Source organism: Prionailurus bengalensis, chromosome D1 (genome assembly GCF_016509475.1).
Source record: "Prionailurus bengalensis isolate Pbe53 chromosome D1, Fcat_Pben_1.1_paternal_pri, whole genome shotgun sequence".
Taxonomy (NCBI): domain Eukaryota; kingdom Metazoa; phylum Chordata; class Mammalia; order Carnivora; family Felidae; genus Prionailurus; species Prionailurus bengalensis.
The window spans coordinates 46,898,939-46,917,224 of record NC_057346.1 but is presented as its reverse complement, the minus strand read 5'-3'; the positions used below and the strand labels follow the sequence as shown (position 1 = coordinate 46,917,224).

Below are 18,286 nucleotides of genomic sequence, written 5' to 3'. Positions count from 1 at the left end.
ATATTACCCCTAAGGACAGGTTAAGTGGCCTGTTTCTTACCCACATTTAAGTTCCAGAATTACCACTTACTATGTGATCTTGGGCAAATGACTTAGCCTCTCTGTATTTCAGCTTCTTCATTGGTAAAACATCTACTTAAAAATGTGATGTGAGGATTAGATGATTTTCCATGTGTAAAGCACTTAGTCTAGCACAGTAAACCCTATGTATTAGTTGTTATTACTATCACCACCACTCAATCTATTCTCCATAATCCAAATAAAATTTTACCCATCCAAGAAGAAACAATTTGCATTTCATTCTCTGAAAGATGATGGATGGCTTGGCCCCAGGTTCAGCACCTGATCTAAAAGTAATTGAATATTCTCTTCCTCATCCAGAACACACTAATGGGAACTAGGGTCCAAGTTACTGTGTTCTTTGGGCAACAAAAGAGTTAAGATACTTATGTCCAATTGCTTTCATCCAGCAAATGTTAACCAACCATGTACCTAGTGTATGCAGAGCATTGTACCACGTGCTGAATTTATTTGCTCATGGTCAGCACTTTCCATGGCAGTCTCTGGAACCCAAGTCCTTGTTTCCTTACTGAAGTGTGCTGGTCATCTGAAAGAAATGTTATATGAAAGCATTTCCCAGGATGAAATTAACAAGAATACAACAGAGTACCCCAACTGTCCATTTCTATTTTCCTCCCTATAGTTTTATTAAATAAAAAGAAGAAGAAGAAGAAGAAGAAGAAGAAGAAGAAGAAGAAGAAGAAGAAGAAGAAGAAAAACAACCCTCCACTTATTTCAGATTTAATAAAGCAAACTGTTCTCAGATAAGTTTTGGCCCAAAATCTGTTAAGAAGGGAAACGTCAGGCAAACTTGCTTTGAAATTGGCAAAACAACAGAGCAGACCATCCCCTCCTTCCCAGGGCAGGCACGTGAAAAGAATCAGAAAGGCCACTAACTGCCATGCATGGAGACCCACCAGGACTGGGAAAGGTGCACTGACATACAGAGCATGCACATGAAAGCTACCCTCACCAAAGAAATCTTCTCTAAAACTTCCAGTCGAGAAGCTAACTAACACTTCTCAAAACTTAACATTTACGGAGGTCCAGATAAGATTTAGTCACTTGTGAAAGAGCTGATATGTGTTCAGGCAGGACAGAGGTAAACAAAACAAAAAGCACTGCTTTGGGAGTAAGACCTGGGCTTAAACTCCAGGGTTACCACTTCTCAGCTCTGTGACTCTGGGAAAATATTAACTTCTCTGTTTCATTTCCTTATCTATATTATATGGCTTAAAATTCCTGCCTTTGAGGGTCTTTGTGAGGATTAAAGGAAATGATTCATACCACACACCTAGCTGATGTCTGACACAATGGAAACTCAGCATGATGGATGCTCTGTCCGCTTTTTATTTTCAGGCAGGAAAAATGGCCCAAGGAACTCAACTCTTGATATGGGAGAATAATGACAATGGATCCCAGGCAAATATTGTCCTTAATTTTTCTAAGAGCCTAGCCCTGATAACCGATATTTTTAGAACTCTTGACAGTACATGAGATGTTATAAAAAAAAATCCAACCAAATCTTCCCCAATAGCTCTTTCTCACCCAAATTTTATAGTGGGCAATCAAGAAGACTTCAGCTTTATTCTGCAGAGCACCATATACATTCACAAGGCCCTGTACATATAGTGTTAAGAATTGGGCTCCTCCTCTTATGTAAAAGCCAATAATCTCTCTGAGTCTTTCATGTCTCTGAAGTCTTGGTTTAAAAAAAAAGAGGACTGGCTCTGCATTTGTGGCATTTCATAGAGTTGGGGGATCCCTAAGACCAGCCCTAGGTTTTGATATTTTACTAGGAGGACTCATAAGGCTGTGGTCATACTCACAGCTATGATTTATTACTCTGAAAGGATACAAGGCATAACCAGCAAAGAAAAAAGGTAGGTGGAATGAAGTCTGGGAAAAACCAAGCATAAGCTTCAAAGAGTCCTCTCCCGAAGAGTTACCCAAGACACACAAGTTCTGACAACATGTGTGAAATGTTACCAACCAGGGAAGTTCATTAGAGATTCGATGCCCAGGATTTTTACTGGAGACTGGTCGTGTAGACACTCCCTGCCTAGCATGGAACCAAGTTCCAGACTCCTGGAAGGAAAGCAGGTGCTCAGCATACACAGTGCTATTTGCACAAACTATTTAGGTACCGTGAGCTGCTCTCAATTTAGAGTGCTGCCAATCCTTCTGAAATGCAAGTTCCCAGACACCAGTAAAGAACCAGCCTTGCAAGCAGGCCTTTCTAGGGATAAGCAGTCAGCCTTGCTTTATGAATTCTTTCCTTTACACAACAGAACAAATATCCAAAAATCTAATTAATACCTGCCCACTGACCACTAAATTTTCAGAGCCAATTAATGTGTTAAAATTCTAAAAAAAAGAAAACAAACAAACAAACCTTAGTCGGGGCACCTGGGTGGCTCAGTCAGTTGAGCATCCAACTTCGGCTCAGGTCATGATCTCACAGTTAATGGGTTTGAGCCCCATGTCAGGCTTTGCTCTGATGGCATGAAGCCTGCTTTGGATTCTCTTTCTCTCTCTGCCCCTCCTCCACTCACTGTCTCTCTCTCTCTCTCTCTCTCAAAAATAAACAAACATTAAAAATAATTTCTTAAAAAACACAGTGAATATAATTCAGTGCTTCAAAATATATTCATTCAGCACATTTGTACTGTGTCAGCCTGCTGTGCTGTGGCATTAAGGAAATAACAAGACCCTTAGTCCCTGCCCTTTAAGAACTTTCAGACCAATACAGAAGATAAGAAGAGTACATAAAGAGAGATAACACAAGTTGGTATGCAATGCTGGCCATAAAATAGGTATAAATTGGCCCAGGTAGAGAAAGGGGAGGAAACTTCCTGCTCTGATGAACCAGGAAGATTCTTGTGAGAATTGCCATAGAGCTGCAGTTTTAAGGACAGGTAGGATTTGAGAGTAAGTGACCGGCCAAGAAGAGCTCAAGGAGGGGAATAAAACTATCACTCCAGGCACAGGAAGCTACATGAACAAAGCACAGAGCCTGATACAGGGAAAGGAGAATATGATTTGAATAGAAGACAGAGTTCAGAGAAGGAGGTAATAGAAGAATTAAAAACAGAGGCTAGTATCACATCAGTGAAAGTCTCAAATGTCAGACTGAGACTGTCCTTTATGCAGTGGGTGATGGGAAGCATGTGTGTGTGTGTGTGTGTGTGTGTGTGTGTGTGTGTGTGTGTGTGTTTACTTTTTAAAGCATGCTACTTTAGCATGAATGAAGGAGAGGAGTGACCATAAGCCAAATGGCCAGGACTTTCTCAGTCAACTTCACAAGAGCCAAAGAAGGCTGGCAGTAACAGAGGAGGTGAAATATAAGTATCATTTGGGAAGAACATTGGAAAGGAAGGAGTAACAATGTTACTCAGGAAATGCATGAATCTAACAAGACTCAAAGTTCTTAAACAGAGTTAATTGGGGGATTCATGCACCAAACCAAGAATGCCTAGGAAGGCAGGCAGGTTAAAGGTAAAAACTGATAGCATGGCAGAAAATTCAGTAGACATGTCTAGAACTCTGATGGAGATGAGGAACAAGTGCTCAGGAGAGAGGCCATGGTTGGAACTATAAACATGGCAGTTACCAGCTTAGAGACTCAACTGATTGCTGAACTCAGCAAGGGAAAGAATGCAGTGAAAAAGCAGAGAGAAAAAAGCAGATGACATTGTACTTGTCAAGTGAAAAGAGAAAGACCAGTCAGGTTGGAGAAACAAAACAGTAGGGTGTCACAAAGCTAGGGAAAGAATTTTAGGAAAGAGGGAGCTGTCAACCTAGTCAGCTACTGCAAGTTGAGGCAGAGTGGTGCAGAGAAAAGGGGAATAGGCTTGGTAATTGATATGTCACTTATGACCTTTGCCAATCAAAGACAGGGTGGGACAGAAAACCATCCACAGGAAACTGTGTGAGCCAAGACCTCTTGTCACTATGGGGAAAAAAAGGTGAGATGAAGTTCTAGAGGCTAGGGAGAGTAGTATAAAAGATAAAGTAGTATTAAGAGGGGACCCATCCTTTAATGGGTCTCCCAAAAGGAGAGATGGTTGTAGAAACATGGCGTCTGGACAACAATGACACTGACTGAGGTGCTAGGAATGGCGGCCTGCTCCTTCTCTTTCAGGCGACAGAAATGGGGAGAAGCTCAGGGACAATCAAAGGTGTTCTTCACAATCCAAAAGGATAGTGATGATTGTGCAAAACAGCTGGCTTCCTCAGCCAGCCATGGTGGATAATGTCAGAAGGAAGGAGGAAACGAAGGTCCTTCCAATGGAACACTGGTTTGAAAATGGTGGAGTCCCCATTTTCGGTAACAGATGTGTGAACAGAAGAACCTGTCAGAGGCAAATGGTTCGATTCACTCCAGAATTAACTATTTGCAGGACACTTGAGGGAAAGTGATCCTCCCACTCTTAGAAGCTTACCAGCCAGGTGTCCACCAACAAGCACAATATTTTTTCCCCAGACACACAGACCCACTGTAACAGGCATTTTGGAAAAGCCAAATACTATACATGGCAAGTGCACAGCTATGCATTCCTTTGCCTTCAGCCTACAGAACTTGCCTCTTGAGCTTGGCACAGAGTTAGCACTATAAACACATACATACACACACACGGAGAAGTTATCTTTAGACAGACTACTTCAGTTCAAATCCTAACTCCACCACTTATTAGCTTTACGATCTGAGACATCACTTAATCTCTGTGTTTTCTCATCTGTGAAATGGCCTTAATAATAGAATGGATAAAGAAGATGTGGCTTATATACGCAGTGGAATACTACTTGGCAATGAGAAAGAATGAAATCATGCCATCTGCAGCAATGTGGATGGAACTGGAAGGTATTTTGCTGAGTGAAATAAGTTATTCAGAGGACAGACATCATATGTTTTCACTCATATGTGGAACTTGATAAACGTAAACTTAACAAAAAACCATGGGGGGAGGGAAGGGGAAAAAAATAGTTACAAACAGAGAGGGAGAGAGGCAAACCATAAGAGACTCTTAAATACAGAGAACAAACAACAAACTGAGGTTGGATGGGGAGGTGGGGGAGAGGGGAAAATGGATGATGGGGATTGAGGAGGGCATTTGTCAGGATGAGCACTGAGTGTTGTATGCAAGCAATGAACCATGGGAATCTAACCCAAAAACCAAGAGCACACTTTACACCATATGTTAGCCAATTTGACAATAAATTATATTTTTAAAAATAATAAACCATTTCAAGTTTAGGCTTAAAAAAAATAATAGTACCTACCTAATAAGGTTGTAGTAAGGGTTAAGTGAGCTAATCTGTGTAAGTGTTCAATAATTTTTCACTATTCTCTTATTTGAGTCTCAGTATTATTCCAAGAGGTAAAGCCAGGTAATCATTATCATCTCCATTATTACTAATAAGGAAACTGAGGCCCAGAGAGGAAATACTTGGCCAATTATCACACAGAACAGGACACAAGGCAGGATCTTTAAAAAGTCCAGTCTAGGATACACAGAGTTCTCCATGATTGGCCCACTGCCTGCCTCTCTCTGGCCCCAGATCCTGCCAGTCCTGCTTTGAACATGAAATTGTGTGATGAGCAATTTCCCTATTCATCCCTCAGTCTCTTCTCAAGAGCTCTTAACTTTCTTAACTTTCTTAACTTTCCTTATTCATCCCTCAGTCTCTTCTCAAGAGCTCCCTCTTCCAGAAAGCCCTTGGCACTTGATCCCCCTTCCCCTCACCACCCGACTTCCTTCCCCTGTGCTCACATCTTACTATTAACATCATACTGCACAGTGATCACAGAGGTCTGCTTTTCCCACTGAATTCTTTTTTTTAATTTGAGAGAGAGACAGAGAGAGAGAAAGAGAGCAAGGGAGGGGCAGAGGGAGAGAGAATCTTAAGCAGGCTCCATGCATCAAGCCCAACATGGGGCTTGATCCCACAAGTCTGGAATCATGACCTGAGCCAGAAATCAAGATTCAGCTGCTTAACCAACTAAGCCAACCAGACACCCCTTCTCCACTGAATTCTGAGCCTAAAACAATTTCTGGCACATAATAAACACTCGGTAAGTGTTTATTGAATGAACTCTTGTCTCCAAATCTGATATTCTTCCCACTAGAGCATGCTTCCCCTTTTATCAACATATGTTCACTATTTAATAACAGTTTTAAAAAAAGGAAAAATAAAAATCAACCAATCAGAGTGTATTTAAATATTAAACTAAACTTAAAACATTTGGTCACTGTAACTCGAAATAGTGAAACACACACATACACCCTTCAGAGACCCGACCACTCCCACCCACAGTTCATCAGCCCTTCTGCCTTTGGTCTCAAGAGACCAAAGCTAGATCTATCAAAGGACTCAGCCCAGGTTTGATTAACCCAGTGAAAAGGAACTGGAGCTCGGCACATAGAGAAAGACAGGTTCAAAGATCTCATACTCTAAACCTCAAAGATGAGAAGCCTTTAGGAGTTTGAGGTGTACATAATCCTCCCTGCACACCACATGTCAGCCCAAGACTTGATTTCAGTTCCCGAATACTCAGAGAGTGATCCTGGGGAAAGGCTATCAGAGAAGGAGAAAGCATCCATCCTACCTTCACTTCCTCACACGCCAAGCAAACACTGGTGCTCAGTTGTCCCCAGAAGAATCTCGTAAGTGGAACCACATCTCCTCACACCTTCAGTTCCCAGCCACCACCCAGTTCACATGAGAAAGCAAGTGTCTTCTTTACATCTAGGTACCTCTAGTAACCAAGGCAAATCTCTCTGGAGGCTTTCCCTGAGGAACTCTGGATATGTATCTAGTTTTCCCCCTGGTCTGGATAAAGCAGACAGCACTCAGGAAAACATAAACACAGACCTAGAAACACACAAACACATGTGAGTGTACTTGTGTTTGACTCTGACTACTTAAGGAAAAACGTCACCCAGTTTCTTGCAATTTGCCCATAAATGATAGTTTTGTGGCCCAGGCCTCCCTGATCCTCCTCTGAGGAAATTCAGGGACTGCTAACCACAGCAGCACATGCTGAGCACAAGAAATTCAAGAAATCACCACCCAAATTCTGCACACATTGAGTGTCAACTACTCCCAGGATCTTAAACTCAGTGCTGGAGATATATATGTATAACATCTTAACATCTTTCTGGATCTAAGCCTCAATGATTTGCCAAAAGCATACCTGGTCCTTTACTGAAAAATGGTAAATATGCTTAGCTCCAAAGCAGGGTATATTCATCCTTTTGGAACAATATGGCTCCACGTGGTCCAGTCCACAAATTAGTATATGAAGTCTCCATTTTCCTATACACATGTACCTTCATGTAGAAGTCTTGAATTTGATAGCAGCACCATCTCTCCAAGTACTTTTTACAAAAAAGTTTCAAAATATACTATTTTATGTTACCCGTAAGTCCTAAGAAGTATGTCTTCAAACAAATCCATCTTCCATAACTTGAGCAGCGTTAACAACTTCCATAATTTAGGCTGTTTGTCCTAAAGAGAAACCCAGCTATTTCGCTCACAATATTGAGAAACTTCCATTAGTTCCTTGCAGCCTCCAAGGTAAATGGCAAGTTTTGGTGTGGGGCTTGAAACCGCAAGCTGTGAGATCATGACCTGAGCCAAAGTCAGATGCTCAACTGACTGAGCCACCCAGTCACCCCAGTAAAGGGCAACTTTTTAGCCTGGTTTCAACATTGGGCTTCAGCCCACCACATTAGCACCTCTAGCCACAACTTATCTACCCTATATGACAACACCATGATCTCTCCTTTGGTATCCCATGCCCTTCCTGCCTCTATGCCACTGAACATGAAAATCCTTGAACCTGTTCTCTCTATCCCATTCCCTCCTCAATCTAGCAAACTCCTACTGGGCTATGGTTCCACCTCATTTTTCACCTTTCAAATTTCCCAGGCAGCGCGCTCCGCAGTCTCACAATAAGCTGTATGTATTTCCACCAGAACATTTACAGTGGATTGTAAGTACTCTTTACCATGGTTGCCCCTATTATGGGCATTTTCTTGTCCTTTTTTTAATCCTTAGAATCCAATTATCAACTTAATGATTAGATTAAAACCCCATAAAATAGTGGGGCAGAGATCAACTCCTGTTTTCTATAGGTGGAAACTGAAGCATCAGTGAAATTAAGTGATTTGATAAGAGTAGAGCTGAGTAATGGCAAATCTTGTACAATGGGAACTCTCAAGAACCAACAGAGGAATCCAAGAGGAAAGGAGGAAGAGAAGAGAGGGGCAAGGAAACGGATACTGAACAGTGACTCTGCAAGACACAATGTTAGGCACTTTAATCTATTCATTATGTTATTTATTCCTTGGAGCCACTTTGTGAGAGATGGAAGATGAATGCAATTTTTTCCCAGAAAAGAAAGTTGAGATTCAGAGGTTACTTGTTCAATTACACAATTAATAAATGGATCCAAGGTATAAACTCAATATTGTCAGACTCCAAAGCCAAGTTTATTCCTCTACAGGGAACATGGGCTTCCAGACCCACACCTGCCCATGGACACAATCCAGAAACACCTTCCTTACTATAGCCCCCCCTTATCACCTTGCCAGCCGCTGGGCTTCACAAAATTCTGACTTGTGACTTTCCACCTATGACTGCACCTCACAACCATCTGTTACTAACCATCAGATAGCAAAGTATCCCCAGGATTCTAGCAAGAACACAGTGACTATATTTGCATAAAGGTGGTATGATGTTATTTCAAAAACACTTGAGTGTGCATGCCATCAGAGTAAAAACATGTCATATTTAAGTGGTGTGAGTAGGGTAACTGGTACAAAGAATTCTTTAATAAACCTCTACAACATGTACAATATGAAGACCAACTTTGTTTTACTCAAATTCTTCATATATTCTTTCTAATTTCTCAAGTGACACCCCAAAATAAAAATTATTGGGGTCTTCCAGAAATTAAGCATAAAGAAACAATTACTTGCCAGCTCTATAGATCATATTTCAGCTACTCTGGTTCCAGGCCATCCTGCTTCTTAGATACCAAGTAAGTACCTGACTCCTTAGGCTGTGGTGTGCTGGGAGAACCAGATTTTTCTCCTGTAAGGCTTATATCAAGTCCATCATTACTATTTCTTTTTTTTTAGTATAATTTATTGTCAAATTAGCTTCCATACAACACCCAGTGCTCATCCCAACAAGTGCCCTCCTCAATACCCATCACCCATTTTCCCCTCTCCCTCACCTCCCATCAACCCTCAGTTTGTTCTCTGTATTTAAGGGTCTCTTATGGTTTGCCTCCCTCCCTGTCTGTAACTTTTTTTTCCCCTTCCCATCCCCCATGGTATTCTGTTAAGTTTCTCAAGATCCACATGCCATCATTACTATTTCTATGGTAACATAAATGTTCCAGGTTTTCTAGAACAATCCCAGTTTCAAATATAATAATCTGTTATGAGCCTCAAGCCAAGCAATATGTTTCAACAAAGGATTCAGTAAATGTGGATATACTATGCTTCTTCTAGAGAAACCCCAGAAAGACGCAGTACTGGCTAGGGGACAGAGCACAGGCTTTTAAGTCAAGGTAAGCAACCTGAGTTCGAATGTTTGTTTTGCCATTCACTGTTGTTGACGTTGGGCAATGTACTTAACTTCTTTGTGCTTCCATTTCCTCATCAGTAAAATGGGTAATTATCATCTAGTTCAGAGTTGTCCTTCCAATTAGAGGAGCAATGACCTAGCAAGGGACTGACACATAATATGTACTCAATAGATAGTAGGCATTCTTTTTTATCACCATATTCTTGTTATTATTCATAACATCCCTAAAAGGAATGGAAAAGAAAGATAGAATTTGGCATTCTAAGCAAAAGATGATAAATGATGTGACTTACCTAATGTAACCAGAGCTACAACTTTACTTCCTAAGACACAACACTTCAGTTACTATATTACAGTACTGTATTGATACTGAAATGAGGCATTAAGTTGCTGACTCCTCATTTTTTAAGTCTCACCCCCAGATATTTCCTGTAATACTTAAATTTAATTATTGCTATTTCTAGGCAATAAAATTTCCTGAATATCATGCAACAAGTTCATTTTCAAGTATTATCTTGTATGGTCAGAAGGTTTGCCAAGCGGGGCACTTGGGTGGCTCAGTCAATTGAGCTTCTGACTCTTGATTTCGGATCAGGTCATGATCCCAGGGTTGTGGTATCAAGCTCTGCATAGGTCTCCCTGCTGAGTGTGGAACCTGCTTGAGATTCTGATATTCTCTCTCTCTCTCTGCCCCTCTCCACCACTTGGGCTCTGTCTCTCAAAAAAAAGAAGAAAAAAATTGCCAAGCTATGCATCCTCATTCTGTATCTAGAACTGTTTCTAGCTTCTTGCTTCCATGAATAATAGAGTGGAATATGCTTAGTGTGTGACTGTGACTTTCTCGTACTTTATAGACAAATAAAATGGTTAGTTTTGATTGGAAAGACTATCCTCTGATGATCCAAAAGCATGGGCTCTAGAGTCAGACTGCCTGGGTTCAAATCCCTGTCCCTTCTTTCATCAGCTATGTCATCTGGGTAACTTATTTAACTTGTGTGTCTTAATTTCATCATCATCAAATGGGAAAAATAATAGTACTCAAAATAGACTACTGTGAGGATTAAATAAATGGGCGTAGGTACAGTGTTTAGAACAGTGCCTGGTACATGGTAACTGCTCAATAAAGGTCAGATATCATCACCATTCACTTGCCTCATAGGGTTTTAAAAAAGCAACCAGATATAATCAAATATGTTATATTAGCAACAAAGAACATACCAGATCAGATAAAATACTTTTGAAATAACTAACGAAGATGAAGCCCACCTAACCAATTGCTTTCCCCAGGCATTATCAATGCAGGAGATCCATAGCATTTGCAGCCTGAATTCATATGGCTTCAACAATTCATAAGGCATCTTAAATACATGTCACATAGAAACTGTAGTTAAATGAAAAATGGCACCAGATAGGTATGAGGTGGTGAGTCCTTGGCTGATGAGTCTTTGGCTAACCAGCCAGCAACAGCATCTCAATCTGTTTTTGCTGTTTTTTATTAGATATGTGACCTAATTTAATCCTCTGAGCAACTTGTGAGGCAGGTATGATCATCCCCATTTTAGACACACTGAAGATATGATATGCCATGCTGATAGTTGACTTGGGGTACCAAAAGTCTCAGAATGCATACCATGAACATGACCCAAGATGGTAAACCTGAAACAACACTAGAATCCACTTTAAAAAGAGTGAAAGAATTAAACTGAAAACCCAGACCCCTTACTTCTAAAACTCAATGACTAATCTAAAACAAGCAATGGTAAAGAATATTCCCTAATGAATCTAACATGCCATAATTCAGTCTTCCTCCCAATGTAGATTGCTGGCAGAAGGGGCGGGAGTGGTTGAGGCACTTGGCTTGGCCTGGGATCCAGCCCTTGCCTTCAGCCTCACAGACCAATGTTTTAATCAGCTGACTCAGCAAGTGGCAGGAGAGCCCAGGCGCCTGTGGCCATGAGTAATGGTGGCACAAAACACATCTGTCTAATCAGAAGCTGATGGCACCAGTTCCGTCAAGACTTATGGTGAAACAGTGCTTCTGAAAGGGGGAAAAAAATGTTTATTCACCCAGAAGTTACAAAATGCCTGTCTTTCTCCCTCTGACTTGGAATGCAAATTTGTGGACTATTTACAGGTCTTATACCCCCACTCCTAAAATATTTCTTGGTGCTTTTACAGAAAGACTTATCTAGAAATAATCAACCAAATCCTTTTTTTATCAGTACCTATGAAGAGTCTAGAAAGTATGGCATTAGGCAATGTTTTCATTTTGGCCTTTTTAAAAAAATGTCTATCATCATTATGCAGGATAATGCACAGGAAAGTGTTTCCATAGGTTGTAAGTACACATTTCACATATATAAACACGTCACTGCAACCACCTGAAGGTCACTGTACTACATTTCAGCAAAAATTTCCTTTCAACAGAATCATTCATTCTTCATTTTTTCATTTATTAATTCATTAAAAATACTTCACTGAGTTCCCGTCGGGGGTTGGGCAATGTAGATGCAAAATTAAACCAAAAGTCCAAGTCCTTGGGGACTTCATCTTTTCCCAAATTGGTCTTTTAATCTCCATTGTATTCTAACCACAACTGGTACTCTCTGCTCTCTCCTGTCCCTTCCCTCTCCCTCCTTATCTCTCCCACCTTCCTTCTCCCCTTCCCTTCCTCCCTGCCTCTCCCTCTTCTAGAGTTCGAGCCACTCAAGAGTGCTTCTCCCACATTCTGCAAAAGCCATAGCACAGGCAAAGTTCCCAATGGGCACTAAGGAAAAATACTGTATTTAGTAATTTCGAAAGTCAGTACATAGTGACACACACAGCCCTATTACCATAAGTAACCTACTTTCACTATACTTCTATCAACCAACCTTCCCAAAAGTTACCAAAAGTAGTTCTCCCTCCCAACAATCTAAAAAGGTTCTAGTTAAGAGTAACACATAGACAAGCAAAAATAATTCTTCTTTCAATGATGTACGGATCATGTGTTGTGCATAAAGGTATCCAGCTGGGAAGCCCCATAGGAATCATGAGGGGCACCGAAAGCTGGAACATTCTCCCACACCTGATTTATCTGTGTGGTAATTCTCTACCAAAGTTCCATTTGGGCAGACATAGACGAAAAAACAGACAGAATCATAGATTTTTAAGAATTGAAGGTACCTCATCTGGTCCTATTCCCTCACTTTATTAAAAAAAAAAAAAAAAAAGCTCAAGAAGAGGATATGACTAAGATTACACAGCTTGTCTTTGGGGCAGGAATAGAAGCCAAGACACCTGCCTCCCAATCCCAATGCAGGGCCCATTCCTCTCTTCAGAACTGAGTTGAGTGCATGCCTGTGAGCAGCCCTTGAGGCAGTGGCTTCTAGCATTCAGCCATGCACCGCCCCCCCTCCCCCCCCACACACTGCCTTTCCAGTTACTCTCTCTGCTTCTCCCTTGTACACCTCTGCCCTCTTAAGGCAGCTACAGATGGCCCTGGAACTCTCTGACTCTCTCTGCCAATGAACAGCTCTCTTGAATGGCAAGCCCACTTTTATTCTGTGAAATGGGACTATTTTCTGCCCTTTCCTTCAGTTCAGAATTGTGATGAAAAGTAATGAGATGTTAGCCATCAAGGAATCTTCTATTCTTTGAAGAAAACTTAGAGTGGGGATCCAATAGAGCATTTGCTTTGTAATTAAGCCCTGCTAATGTTAAGCCCAAGAGTCAGATTCCAGCTTTTTATAAAGACTGACAATTCTTTTGATCTTTCTACATTTAAACCTCCTTTTAAAAATAGCATAAACACCTGCATGCAAATTTAAGTAACAATACCTGACACCTGGTCCTCATTAGTGACTCTGGTAGGCAAAGGTACAGCAGGTGTCATTATCCCCAATCTAAGGAAGGGAAAACCAGTTTAGAGAAGCTACCTGTCTTGCCCAAAGTCACACAGCTAATAAAATTCAATGCTGGAGGGGCACCTGGGTGGCTCCATCATTTCAGTGTCTGACTCTTCACAGTTTGAGCCCCACATTGGGCTCTGCAGTGACAGTGAGAAGCCTACTTGGGATTCTCAGTCTCTCTCTCTCTCTGCTCCTCCCCTGGGCGCGCTCTCTCTCTCTCCCTCCCTCTCTCTCTCTCTCTCTCTCTCTCTCTCTCTCTCTGTCTGTCTGTCTCTCTCTCTCTCTCTCAAAAATAAATAATATTTTAAAAATGCAATTCTGGAGCAATGATCTTATCTGAGGCTCCTCTGTGTGCAGTTTAGCTTTAGAATTCTCTGCTCACATTTTCACTTCAACAACACTGAGGAGCTACCTTTTCTGTTACATTTAAGACACGTGAGTCATCTCATAAGAAGCACAGCTGGACCCTGTGACTGCAGCAGCAGCCCCAAAGGTAGGCACTTCCCTCTGCTGGGAACTGACACCAGGGAATTATGGGAAGGTGAACTTCACAAACAGAATTAAACTTTATGATGATTTTAATTATTCAAAATTAATTCTCTGTATCCTTTCAAAAACAATCTGAGATGACTCCTAGCTCTAAGGATGATTGAGTGAAAAGTAAGGGTTATATTAATACATTTGTTCATTTTTTGTTTTCAGCTTACTATGCTTTTTTTATCCTCTCTTTTTAGGTTTATTTTTGGTAGTAATCTCTACACCCAACATGGGGCTCGAACTCATGATCCTAAGATCAAGAGTCACATGCTCTTCCAACTGAGCCAGCCAGGCACCCCTTCATTTGTTCTTTTTTTTATTTTTATTTTTAATGTGCTCATATAGACACAGAGAAGAAGATTTGGAAGGCTATAAAATCCAAGTTTTGCATTAGTTATTTCTGAGTATAAAGGTATTATTATTATTAATGCTAATCTGTAGTTTTTCTTTTTCTACAATGAATATATATACATATATATATATTACCTTTGGTAATAGGAAAACAAACAATAAGGATCTTCCTTCTACATATAATCGATAAAGAGCTGAACTCACAGAACAGGGAATAGAACGGTGGTTGTCAGAGACTTGGGAGAGGGAGAAATGGGGAGAGTTTGGTCAAAGGGTACAAACTTCCAATTCTAAGACGAAGATCTAATATACAATATGGTGACTATAGTATTATATACTTGAAAGTTGCTAAGAGAATAAATCTCAAATGTTCTCACTACAAAAATGTAGTAGCAATGTATACACATATGAAATCATCATGGACTTATACAATGTTATATGTCAATTATATCTTAATAAAGCTGGTGGGGGGGGTCAAACAATAAAGATTGTTTTTATTTTTAAAACATGTTCTTCATTCTGATAAATAGGAAAGGGGCTATCTCCACAAGGAGTTGGGAAGCTCTATTACTGTAAACCAAGTGCATGAAAAATGGAAATGGTACCCTATGCTGCCACACCAGAATGCTTGCCATTTGGGTACTTCTCCATTTGGGTACTCTCAGCACCCAAGAATATAAAATAATGTACCAAGACACCAATTTTACACAAATATTTTGAGGAAAAAATTTGTTTTATATATTGAAACCAAATTCAACATATGAAATCAAATTTAAAAATCGCATAATTTCATAAAACAATTTTCAAGCTTGTTGGGGTCAATCTGAACCATACCCCAACCCCTAGGAGCACTTGCCAGTTTCGTTATTGGAGATTCTTCTATGAAGAAGTTTGGGAAGCCCTATGGCAAATAGCACCATCTTATTTCCCTCCCTTTTTAAGAGAGACTAAGTGATTTCTCCTGTTAGTTAAAAAAAACATCAAATTTTTCCTCATCTATAACCTTTAAAATTTCAAATAAAGCAGGTGGCAGAAAACATATTACCAGGCAAATCTAGAAGCCCACAGGGGCACAGCCCAGAGGAGAGAACTGCCTGGCCTGGCATCCTGGGTTCTGAGCATGGTGAGCCCTAGGCTGCCCCACTTCTGCAGGACAGCAGACCACTCTGCACAAGGTACTAATTCATTCATTCCACAAATGTTTATTGAGCAAAACCTGAGAAAGGCCTCTTAGGGGACAGTGGGATCATTCACAAGCCAACGGTCAGGTCTAACGGATCAGACGTGGACAATCAATCTTTCATTAGACCTCAAACCACCTCTAGGATAAAGCAAGCAGGGTCCCTGCCCCATTCACTCACTAGCAGCTGGGTGGGATCAGGCAGGCATCCTGGAACAGCACTGCTGCTTTGAGAAAGGCTAAGACAGTCACTTATTCCCAGCAGAATGACCAAAACTGCACCATAAGTGGCATAACTCTTTTTTTTTTTAACATTTATTCATTTTTTGAGACACAGAGTATGAGCGGGGGAGGGGCAAAGAGACAGGGAGACACAGAATCTGAAGCAGGCTCCAACTCTGAGCTGTCAGCGGAGAGCCCACAACCTGGAATCCACAAACCTGTGAGATAATGACCTGAGCTGAAGTCAGCTGCTTAACTGACTGAGCCACCCAGGCACCCCTATAACTCTTCTAAAATGCTTTGAACAGTGTCTGGCACATGTGAGAACTCAGTAATACCATTTTTGCTGTTACTAGGCCAACTTGCCCTTACTCACCAAAAAAGGTAGAAAGATCACAGGTTTTAGAATCAGAGAAACTAGATTTGCATTCCAATTATTTTGCTTACTAGCTATGCGACTAAAGGAAGTGATCTTTCTAACCCTCAGTGTCTCATTGGTAAAATGGGTTAACTGACAGTACAGGATCCCTCATGTGGCTTTGTGAGAACCAAAGACACATTATACACAAAGAAGAGTGGCCCCTAAGTGCCGAATAAAGACAGTCAATAAGGCCACTGCCATGCCTCCTTCCTTCCTCACCATTCTTGACAGGTCCTGGCATCTGATTTCACCCAGGCACCACACTAAGGAACAAAAGAACTATAGGGAGGGGAGAGAGTACCTGGAGACTTTCCACAGAAACACATCAAAATCCTCAACTCCTTTCAACCATCCCTCTGTTTGGCTGCCGTAACCAACTGGCTGCCCAACCAACTAGGGCCCCTATTCCCTCACTGGGAATGGCTGCCAAGAAGAGGCCAGGAAGCTGGACAGCAGTTTGAATCCATCCCACCTTCCAGTGTCTGTCCGTCTGCCTGTCTGTCTGAAGCCCACTGGGCTTCCTCTGCACGTCCCTACCAGGCTCTAAGGGTCAGGAGGCTGCCAGCGGATCCATAGTCTGTCCTTATCCAGGCTTCCATTCCTACCCAGCGCCCAAAGCTCTGAAGGCTGCTGGACACAAACCAGCGCTAAATGAAAAGTCAAAGGGGATTTATAAAAGCAGGAAGGAGGAAAGGGAAGAGGAGGCAGGATGGGTGCAGAGAGAGAGGCCCACTTCGTACAAGCTGATGGAGCCCTATGTCCTAGCCGCTGAAGCAGTGGGTTTTCTCTCTGAAAGATGATAAATCCCATTCCTGTGATTTGTAACTCAAGACGGGGCAAGGTCTGGGCGTAGGGAGATAATTCCAAAACAAACTGCTTGTTTTGCAAGTAAACCTCATCGGCTCCCAAACCCTCCTTCCCAACACCCCACCTGTAGATAGGTCCTATCGCCCTTACTTCACCTGAGCAATCTGGAGGCAGTTAACTCTGCAACCAGATCCCGCTAACAGCCAGCCCGAACGAAGCCCAGGGTCGGTCCTCAAAAGCCCCAGGAAACGCGACAGCCCAGCAGAACCCCCGCCTACCCGGCACGTCGGCTCCCTGAAGACTCGTTCCCCTGGGCAGCGGAGCTGGCTCTTAAGTAGGTGCGGATTTGAAGGGAGCTTGCCGCTCGCCAAAACGCGGCTCACGCTTTAGAACTCCAAAGACTACAAAGCATCAGTCAACACCAACAACTCCCTCATTTAAGAGGAGGAAAGAGAGACCCAGAGAAGGAACGAAAGTTGCCCGAAATAACACCCCGAGTGGGCAGAGAAAAAAAACCCGCTGCTCTGGTCGCCGCGGGGCAGGGAGAGCGTCTCGCCGCCTCCCGCGTCCTAGAGTCCACAGACGTGCAATCCCTGAATCCCCGGGTGCTGCGCGTTACCTTCCTCGGGACCCGGCGCTCGGAGCCTCCTCTCCCGCGAAGGCGCGCCTGCAGCTCTACCCCCGCACCCTGGCGGGGCAGTCCAGGTGTCGCCCCGCGGCTGTCAGCGCACGGAGGCCGGTGCAAGCTCCCCCCTGCGGGCTGCAGGCGGGCGCGCAGGGGCGGCTCCCGGGAGCGCCGACCAATGGCGTTCTGCCCGCTCCCCGCCCCGCCCCCGGCACGCCTCACCCGCCTGCTCCCCTGCCCTTCTCCCACGTCCCTCCGCCCCTCCCTGTTTTTCTCTTCCCCTTGGCCCTCCCGCCCAGACCTCCTCCAATGCACCTTGCCCCGAAGCAGCTTCTTCACTGTGCAAATAAGGAGTGCAATTATTTTGTGACCACTGTGCGTTAGGTGTCCCTGGAGCCGGAGAACGTGGCGCTCAAGGAACCAGTCCACTCAAGAAAGAGGAGTTAGCCACCGCGCCGGGAGAGCGGACGGGATCAAGATGCTTTAACCGCTCCGGACGTCAGTTTTCTAACGTGTAAATTATATAAAAATACCTCACAGGCAGTTGAGAGGATTAAGTGAAGTGATGCTTGAAAAGTATCCAATAATAC

The 18,286-nt window shown here is 42.5% G+C and overlaps 1 protein-coding gene across 7 annotated transcripts in view; it reads right to left on the bottom strand.

Moving 5' to 3' along the window:
- Positions 1-17,847, bottom strand: part of SYTL2 (synaptotagmin like 2) — a 118,173-nt gene extending 100,326 nt beyond the window's left edge. For 3 of the 7 annotated variants that reach the window (XM_043580041.1, XM_043580043.1, XM_043580044.1), the window contains exon 1: positions 17,691-17,816. The gene's annotated coding sequence lies outside the window, so the exon portion shown is untranslated. Of the gene's footprint in view, positions 1-17,690 lie in introns of all 7 variants that reach the window. The other 4 variants (XM_043580040.1, XM_043580045.1, XM_043580046.1 and 1 more) reach the window with 3 other exon arrangements.
- Positions 17,848-18,286: the final 439 nt, after the last annotated feature.